This window comes from Enhydra lutris, unplaced genomic scaffold (assembly GCF_002288905.1).
Source record: "Enhydra lutris kenyoni isolate GAN:26980312 unplaced genomic scaffold, ASM228890v2 scaffoldscaffold2, whole genome shotgun sequence".
In the NCBI taxonomy this organism is placed as follows: Eukaryota; Metazoa; Chordata; class Mammalia; order Carnivora; family Mustelidae; genus Enhydra; species Enhydra lutris.
In genome coordinates, this window is record NW_019154086.1 from 1965394 (window position 1) to 1974320 (window position 8927).

Sequence of the window (8927 nt, forward strand, 5' to 3'; positions counted from 1 at the left end):
AATTCCCTAAAAAAAAAAAAAAAAAAAAAGAAAAGAAAAAAAAACTACATCAAAGTTTTTTCTTTTAAGATGTGATCCTTGAACTCTTTGATTAAGGATCATTTACAAGACTAGATTCTTAGTCTCCTTTCCAAACTAGTGAGTCAGCATCTGTGTATCTTTCCAACAAGACTTATTGGTAATTCTTAATCCATCAGCTGGATTAAGGTCTATACATGGTCTATATATAATCAGCTGGATTATATAAGGTTTATATATGCTGCCTATAATTAATTTCATTGGGTAAGTGTGAGCCCCTGGAAGACAATAGGTTTGGCCAGAATGAAGATCAGATAATATGAAGACTTACATCTTGGGGTGCCTGGGTGGCTCAGCTGATTAAGTGCCCAACTCTTGGTTTCACCTGAGGTCATGATCTCAGGGTCATGAGACCTTGCCCCACATGAGGCTCTGCACAGAGTGCTGACTCCACTGGAGATTCTCTATCTTCCTCTCCCTCTGCCCTCCCCCCACTCACACATGCTCTCTCTCTATATATAAGTAAATAAAATTTTAAAAAACAAAAGAGTTACATCTTACTGCTGAGAAATCATTTCAATAACTAAGGGTTTCTTAAAAGTCTTTCAAGATAGGGAATGGAAAAGGAGGGGAAAATGGAGGTGGTAATAAAATATTTTTTAAATATGAAAGTTAAAAACAAGGCACAAATAATTGTGTAACAAAGGTTTACTTAGAGTAGAGACTTCTTGGTTTTAGAGTCTAAAATACCCAGTTTTCCCCAAGACATTCTCTAAAATGTGGCCTAATTTTCCTCTAGTTTTCCTAGTCTCTGGATTAGCTAGGTTCTTTTGATTTAAGAACCTAAGATTCCTTCCAGGTTAGGTTTATAAGAAGGACACATTAAAACTGAGCTAACACTAGGGACAAACTACTCTCTGACTCTTATATAACCTTATGGTTTCTCTTCATGGGGCTTCTAGCCCCTCAAAATTTTAATTTGCCATGACCTTGATTCAACCTTATAGTTCTTCTTTTTATATCTTCTCTTCCAGCTTTATCTTCCACTGAAACTTTGTGTTTCTAAGTTCAAATAATCATAGAAGGCATGTGATTAGCCTCATTCATCTTTTTGGCCAAGCCAATGTATAGGTTTCTGACAAACCTGTTGAGTAGCTGACCTCTAATTCAATGAGGGCATTTGGAGACAAGATGGCATGCTAATGATCATGGCTACTTCAGAGAAAGTCCTGAGTGATGGCTGGACACATGGGTGGCCTCAAAGAAGAAGTTGTATATGGTCAAGCACTGTACCCTCTTTTCCATACCCTAAATACACAAGGTATCTTTCCTAAAAACCATATGAGACTCTGCCTTGTTGTGTATATTCTTTTCTACCTGAAATGACCTAATTTTCCAGTGTACACCTACTGAAGTCTTATTATTCCTTCAAGGTCCTTTCTCAATTTAATTTCATGGAGGTTGCCTGAACTCTCTAAGCGGAATTAAACTCTTCATGATCTACTTTTTTACACCCCTCTAAAATGCTTTTTTTGTTTTGTTTTGTGTGTGTGTGTTTTTTTTTTTTTTTTTTTTTTTTTTTACTTAAGGTCTATATATGTTGCCTATAATCAATCTCATTGGATAAGTGTGAGCCACTGGAGATCAGGAACTTTGTACCTTGTATACATTGATGGTTCCTCTCCACAGTTAAGCTTAGTGCCTATAAGCATTAAGCATCAAAACAGTGTTTTTGAATTTTATTTAAAAATGTAGCTAATCCAAATTTATAAAGTTAAAATCATTATTTTGGCCATTGATTATGACTTAAAATCCACTGTCCTGTCATAGTTTCAGATAAAAAGTATTTTAATAACATTATTTGAAAAGAAAGAGTAACAAAAACAATGCCTGTAATATATGTTCCTTCAAAAACATGGAGATTCAAAGAGATATTATGTGCCATAACTTATAGTTTATTTGATAAATCAGTTAACATTGTAAACATCAAGCTTTATTACTTAGCTACTCTGGGTCTTATTTTCCCATTTATAAAATAAAGGGGTTTGTCTGGATTGTCTGAATTGTCTGGATGGTCTCTAAAATACCTTTCAGTTCTGACATCCTGTAATATTAGGGGTTTCATGTCTCATTATCAGTATCAGTATCAATCAATATCAATGAACTTCTCTGTCATTCTTCTCCATTTATTTCCCCATCCATGAAAATATCTTTTGCACTTTTTCTTATTCCTCATCTCTGAAGATACAATGGAGACTTCCAAATTCATGACCTGTGCATTAGTCGGAGTCTACTTGCTCTTCACCTTCCCTGGGTTTATAATGGGACTTTCTTACTGAAGAAATGCTCCACACCTCAGATCCTTTTTAGTTTAATTTCCTTCAATCTAACTTAATTAAGATATTTAGAATATTTTGTGTAAGTACACAATCTAATTGTCATGACAAAATGCACAGGGACCTCCAGAAGTTGGCTGGAGTGCACACACTGGGGAATCTCTCCCCTCCCGCCTCTCTCCTCAGGGAGCCCCAGCTGGTGAGTCAGGGCTGTGCTGGCAGAACCCTTGAAAGAGCCTGGAAAATAAAATTCTTGAGAAGGGCAGATTCTTCTGCTCAGTGGAAAATGCCAGGTTGTAAAAACAGAGGCCAAATGACTGAATTTACAGCAGTAATTATCTCAGAATGATAATTAACTATTTTCTTCAAGTTTTCAGAGATTTAAAGGCCTACCACTTTGCTCTAACTGTATCTGTTTTAATATGAGTGTGTTTGGATGTTCTGCTTGGATTCTAAAGGATGATTGAAAACTTTTCTTCTTCCTTCCTAGGATTTTTGCACTCATTCTCCACTTGCTCTTGTAGTCTATGATGGGAATTACTTCTGTGGAACTAGATTTTTTGTTGTTGTTTGTGCAAATGACCATCAGTGATGTATCCTTCTTAAGACGCGAGCATTAAAATAATTTTTTAACATAACTGGGACAGTTAAGATCCCAAGCTCTTTGGCATCAGATGGATTTGGTCTAGTTTGGTTTCTGCTACATGGTGATATATAAATGATGGGTTGACGAGAGTGTCTACCCCAGGGGTAGGCACTAAGATAGAGGATTATTGGTAGAGAATTTGTAAACAATAATAAAACTGACTATAATTCGGTCTGATTTTTATTATCACCATGTGCAGGCACTTCTAAAAAATGTCATCAATAAAATATTCCTCCTTGAAAAAATGATTTTTGGTCCAAGTTCTAAACGAATCGTTCTCAAAATATACTTTGACCTAAGACTGCTGGAAATACTAGAGATCCCTTTGGGGAGCCTGTGAGGTCAAAACTATTTTTATAATAACACTAAAATATCAGTTGCCTTTTTTTCTCCTATTCTCTCTTGAGTGTTAAGTGAAGTTTTCAGAAGCTGTAGTACAACCTACTATTTATAGGACTGTTTAACACTAGTGAAAATGCAAAGCAATGTACTTCCAAGCTAATTTTAATGTAGTTTTTCCTTAAAAATATGTTGTTGCCATGTTATTACATTTTTATTGTTATTTTTAAATGACTTATAAATACATACATAAATGTTTGCCCATCTAATTTCTCATATGGTAAATATCACTAGATATCATCTATGAAAGCAAATGATGTTTCACATTGCAAATGATTCTTAATAATTTAAGAGATCATGAGACCAAAAAGTTTGAAAACCATTGTTCTAAACAACTGCTGTGGTTAATTTTCTTTTTGAGAGCTATGGCATGTTCCTCTGAAAGGATGAAACATACATTGTAAGTACACACATTTAACAAGTAATCAATTGATGGACATTATTTCTAATCTTTGCTATTATTCACAGATCCACAATTAATATACTTAGAACAGTTACTCTCATGCTTACCTATAAGATGTCTACATAATATGTCATCCAGTGAGGACTGAAAGGGTAGGGATGTTTGAGATTGTGTTGGGACAAAACAAGTCTAAGCCAGGACTATGTCCCGGTCAAACTGAGATGCATCATCCCTCCACTTCCACAGTACCTACAATGTGACAAGCACTTGACATATATTACTAAATTTTATAATCACAGCAACCCCTTGAGGTATTTGCTATTATTATCCCCATTAGACAAATTAGGAAACTCTGGTATAAGGACTACCAAATAATTTCCCTGATACCACACTCAGTAAATGCAAAACCAGGGTTCAAACCCAGTGGACTCCAGCTTCTATGCTGTTTACCTCCACAGTATGTTGTCTTTTTTTGAGACATGTAGGAACTTACCGACGCATAAATTCCTAGAATGACGATTGTGAGTAAAAATATACGGGGATTTTTATGTTGACATATTGCCAAATGTATTCCCATAAAGTTGATCCAATATTCACTAACCAAGAATGCATGAGCTTATCTATTTCCACAAATCCTCACCAACGTGGTGTATTATCAATCCTTATAAAAAATACTTGCCGTTCTGATATGAGAAAAATTGTATTTCAGTGTGTTTGCTTTGCTCCTATTCTGATGGTAGTTGAATGTACTTTCATGTGTTTCGGAATGATATGTTGTAATGGTTAATTTTATGTGTCAATGCGACTGAGTGAAGGAACACCCGAGTAGTTGGTAAAACTTTACTAGGTGTGTCTGTGAGGGTGTCTCTGGAAGCGACTTGCATTAGCGGTAGACTGAGTAAAGATCTCCCTCACCAGGGCTGGTAGGCGTCATCCAATCCACTGACAGCCTGAAAGGAACAAGAAGGTGGAAGAAGAGTGAATTTCTTCTTCTCTTGAACTGAGACATCCATCTTCTGCCTGCAGACGCCAAAGCTCTTAGCTCTCAGGCTTTCAAACTCACACCAGGACTTAACGCCATTGGCCCACTGCTTCTCTGGCCTGCAGACTCGGACTGAAGTACACCACCTGCTTTCTGGATTCTCCTGCTTGCAGATGGCAAATTGTGGGAGCTTTTGGCCTTCAGAATGGTGTAAGCCAATAACAAATCTCCTCTCATCTATATCTATCTACCTCCCTCCCTGACTACCTATCTATCCTATTGGCTCTTTATATCTGAAGAATCTTGAATAGTACACATGTACTGACATTTCTGTTCATGATTATTGTACTTTTTCAGTTATATTCTTTATCTTTTGCTTACTGATTTGTGCAAGCCCTGTATTAAAGAAATCAGACCAATTATCTGTCATATATATATTTCATGTGCCTTTCCTCTTCTTTTCAGTATGTTTATATTACTTTGCTCTGTAGATTCTTCAAATGTATTTACATAATTAAATTCAATAATCTTTTTTTTCTCTTGGCTTTTGAATTGTCTTCTATACTCAAATGGACAGCTTCACTCTATTTATGGGTGTGTTTATGTGTGTGTGTGTGTGTGTGTGTGTATAACTTTCAGAGTTTCTTCTTGCTTCTTTTATAGCTTAATTTTCACATTGCAATCTGTGACTTACCTGTCATTTAGTGTAGGTAGGTAGTCACCTTTAATTTGATTTTCTAGCATACATTTTCAATTATTATATTGTCACAATATAAATTATATATGGTGACGTTAGTTACCTCTCATTTCTCTACCTTCTCAAAAATACCCTGGATATTTTTCTTGTCTAGTTTTCCACATGCATAGTAGAGATAGCTAATCTAATTACAAAGTGAGAATTCCATTCATGTTGTTAATTAATTTTTCTATTATTCTAATTTATATAGACTTAAATTTTGTAATAGTTCCATTGAAGAAACTGGAATTCTTTTTCATTATTTCAAGTCTTATTTGAGTTGCATAATAGTTTCAAATTCATCTTCACATAGATCTTGTTTGAATATAGGAGGAATAGTTATTTTTATGTGAGAATTCTGTACATAGGAATTTTACTGAATTATAATGTTGCAGTCTTAAAAACAAAGACAAACAATGATCAAACACAAAATAAATCTTTCAAAATGAAAGAGTAGAACAAAATAAGCATAAAAGAGAAAAGATAGCACTGGAGCTAACACAGATAATTCCAGGAAAAGTTCACATAAAAACAATACTAATCAGAAGCCTTAGAGAGATTAGAAAAACAAAATAGAAATAAAACAAATAAAAAAATAAAACAAAAACATTTTGAATTGTTTGAATGCCGGGGAAAAGGGACAAATAAGTACAAAGAAGAGTTCTTGGACTTTAGAATAACTTCTCAGTTAAGCGCTTCAAGAACCGTATTGAAAGATGTCTTCAAGGAAGTCTTCCACTTTTACATTAACCTAGTAACATTCTTTATTTTGGAAGGAAGGGGTTTTGTTGGTGTTACATCTTTATATCAGTTTTTGTTTTCTAATCCTAGTTTACCAAAATAGGCAAAGCAACTTTTCGGTATTATTGTATGCCAAATAGGTTCTGCTTTGTTTTGATTTAATATATGAAATCTCCTTAGTTCTGACTTTGGCTTCACACTGCATACTTTTCCCTCATATCCTTGTTCAAGTACATAATGTATTGTAGTACGAAGTATCTATTTATACCTCTCTTTCACTATTAAGCTGGGAATTTGTAGAGAATAAAGACTACCTGTTTAGACTCTTTCACACACACTCTGAAGAGAGCACCCCACACGTTGTGGGACACTAAGGATTGATGTTGAATAAAAATTCAGTTTCACAAATGTTAACTTACCCTGTAGCAGCACAACACTACAAATTATATGGAATCCCAAGTAAGACCCAGTCCATGATACCTTTTTTTTTTTTTTTTTTTTTTGAGAGAGAGAGAAAGAGCAAACACAAGCAGGGGGAAGGGCAGAGGAAGGAGAAGCAGACTCCCCACTAAGCAGGGAGCCCAGTGCAGGGCTTGTTCACAGGACCCTGGGATCATGACCCAAGCAGAAGGCAGACACTCAGCCGACTGAGCCACCGAGGTGTCCCCATGATACTTTCAAAATAACTGAAAGTGGAGAAGATGAAAAAGAAAATTAACAAGCTACAAACTCAAACTGGGTTTCTTCTTCTGAACCACAGCACTGTTGATATTTTGGGCCAAATAATTTCTTATTGTAGGGAAATGCGCTGTGTATTTTAGAATGCTGAGCATTGTTTCTGGCCTCTACCCACCACAAGATTCCCCACAACTGAGAGAGCCAAAAATGTCACCAGGCATTGCCAAATGTTCCCTGGTGGGGAAATATGTGCTTGACTGAGAACCACTAAGTTAATGTAAGACATGCTCAGTAAAGTAATATAAGCAAAGTACTTTGGATATTCAAAATAAAGAGAGACGTGTCTAGCTGGAAAAATCAGGAACGTTTTCATGAATAAATTTGTTTAAGATGAAACATTATTAGTACTATGTCCAAGGCATGCTTGAAATTTTGGCTAAAATATCCATCCCTTGAGCTCTGAACAAGTTTGATTTGTTAATTTGAGCATGAGTGTTAGCAAAGGGTATTTATAAAGCTAAAGGGAAATTATGCTGTGAATATTTTCTGATATATAAATATCAAGGAAATAATGCTATTCTTTGGCTGATTGTGTGTGTATGTGTGTTTAAAACAAGCTCTGGCTAATTTTATTAAAGAAAAATTTTACATGATTTACTTTTCACCAGTCTGTTCTGGAAACTTCTAATGTTCTCAGAATCGCCTGGATCAATGATAGCCAATGTCATACTCTGTAGTATTTCCCACACACTGTGCCCAATTCAGTATTATTGACACCGTGGTGGTAGACACTAGTTTTGGCCAACGTGACATGGTATTCTATTTCAGATTTCTTCAATGCTGGGCAGTTGTTGGCAAAGATGACCAGTTTGACTTAGCCATATCTGATCATTTTCAGAGTCTGCTTGTACCTCACCACATGCTTTCCACTTTTCATGATGATATGGAACCTAGAGTTGATCGATTCCAGGGAACTTTTGTCTTCTTTGCAGCCACCATCTTCCTGTCTCTGGGTGCAGGATGGTCCCAACCAAGAGCAGCTGCCAAAATGGTTGAGAGAAAGGAAGGAAAGAAGCTGATTCTTTGTATATTTTCCAAGTAAATCTTTAGATTTGCAGGTTTTTTTGCTCTCATCTTTAAAATGCAATTTGGTAATATTGTATATTTTCTTGATAAAATTCCTGTTTCATTGTATAATGACAATCTTAATTTCTAGTGGTTTTTTTTTTTTTGCTTTACTGCCTATTTTGTTATTACAATAAGGTAAGCATTTCTTTAGTTAGACATTGTTTGATATTTTTTCCCACCTTCATGATTTCATCATTACTTATTTTTTATTATGTAAGGCTTTTCTTTTGTAAATAGCATATTTTGATGTTGTTGTTTCTTTAATCTATTCTTAGAATCTTTTATTTTATTTATAAAGATTTTATTTATTTATTTGTCAGAGAGAGAGAGAGTGAGCACAGGCAGACAGAGTAGCTGGCAGAGGCAGAGGGAGAAGCAGGCTCCCTGCCTAGCAAGGAGCCCGATGTGGGACTTGATCCCAGGATGCTGGGATCATGACCTGAGCCAACAGCAGCCACTTAACTGACTAAGCCAACCAGACATCCCTCTGAGAGTCTTTTTTTTTTTTTTAAGATTTTATTTATTTATTTGACAGACAGTGATCACAAGTAGGCAGAGAGGCAGGCAGAGAGAGAGAGAAAGGAAAGCAGGCTCCATGCTGAGTAGAGAGCCCGCTGCAGGGCTCCATCCCAGGATCCTGGGATCATGAACCTGACCCAAAGGCAGAGGCTTTAACCCACTGAGCCACCCACTGAGCTCTCAGGTGCCCCTGAGAGTCTTTTACTAGGCTATATTATAGCATTTATATTTAACTATCTTAAAATATTTACATATTAAATAGTGATAACTTCAGACTTATTTCACCATCTGAATTTTATATAGAGAGAAACTATAGTGGTAACAGAATGGACTTCAGTCCC

The 8927-nt window shown here is 35.8% G+C and overlaps 1 pseudogene; it reads right to left on the bottom strand.

The window, feature by feature from the left end:
- Positions 1 to 7593: 7593 nt before the first annotated feature.
- On the bottom strand, positions 7594 to 7938 carry LOC111151703 (annotated as a pseudogene).
- Between the last annotated feature and the right edge of the window lie 989 nt (positions 7939 to 8927).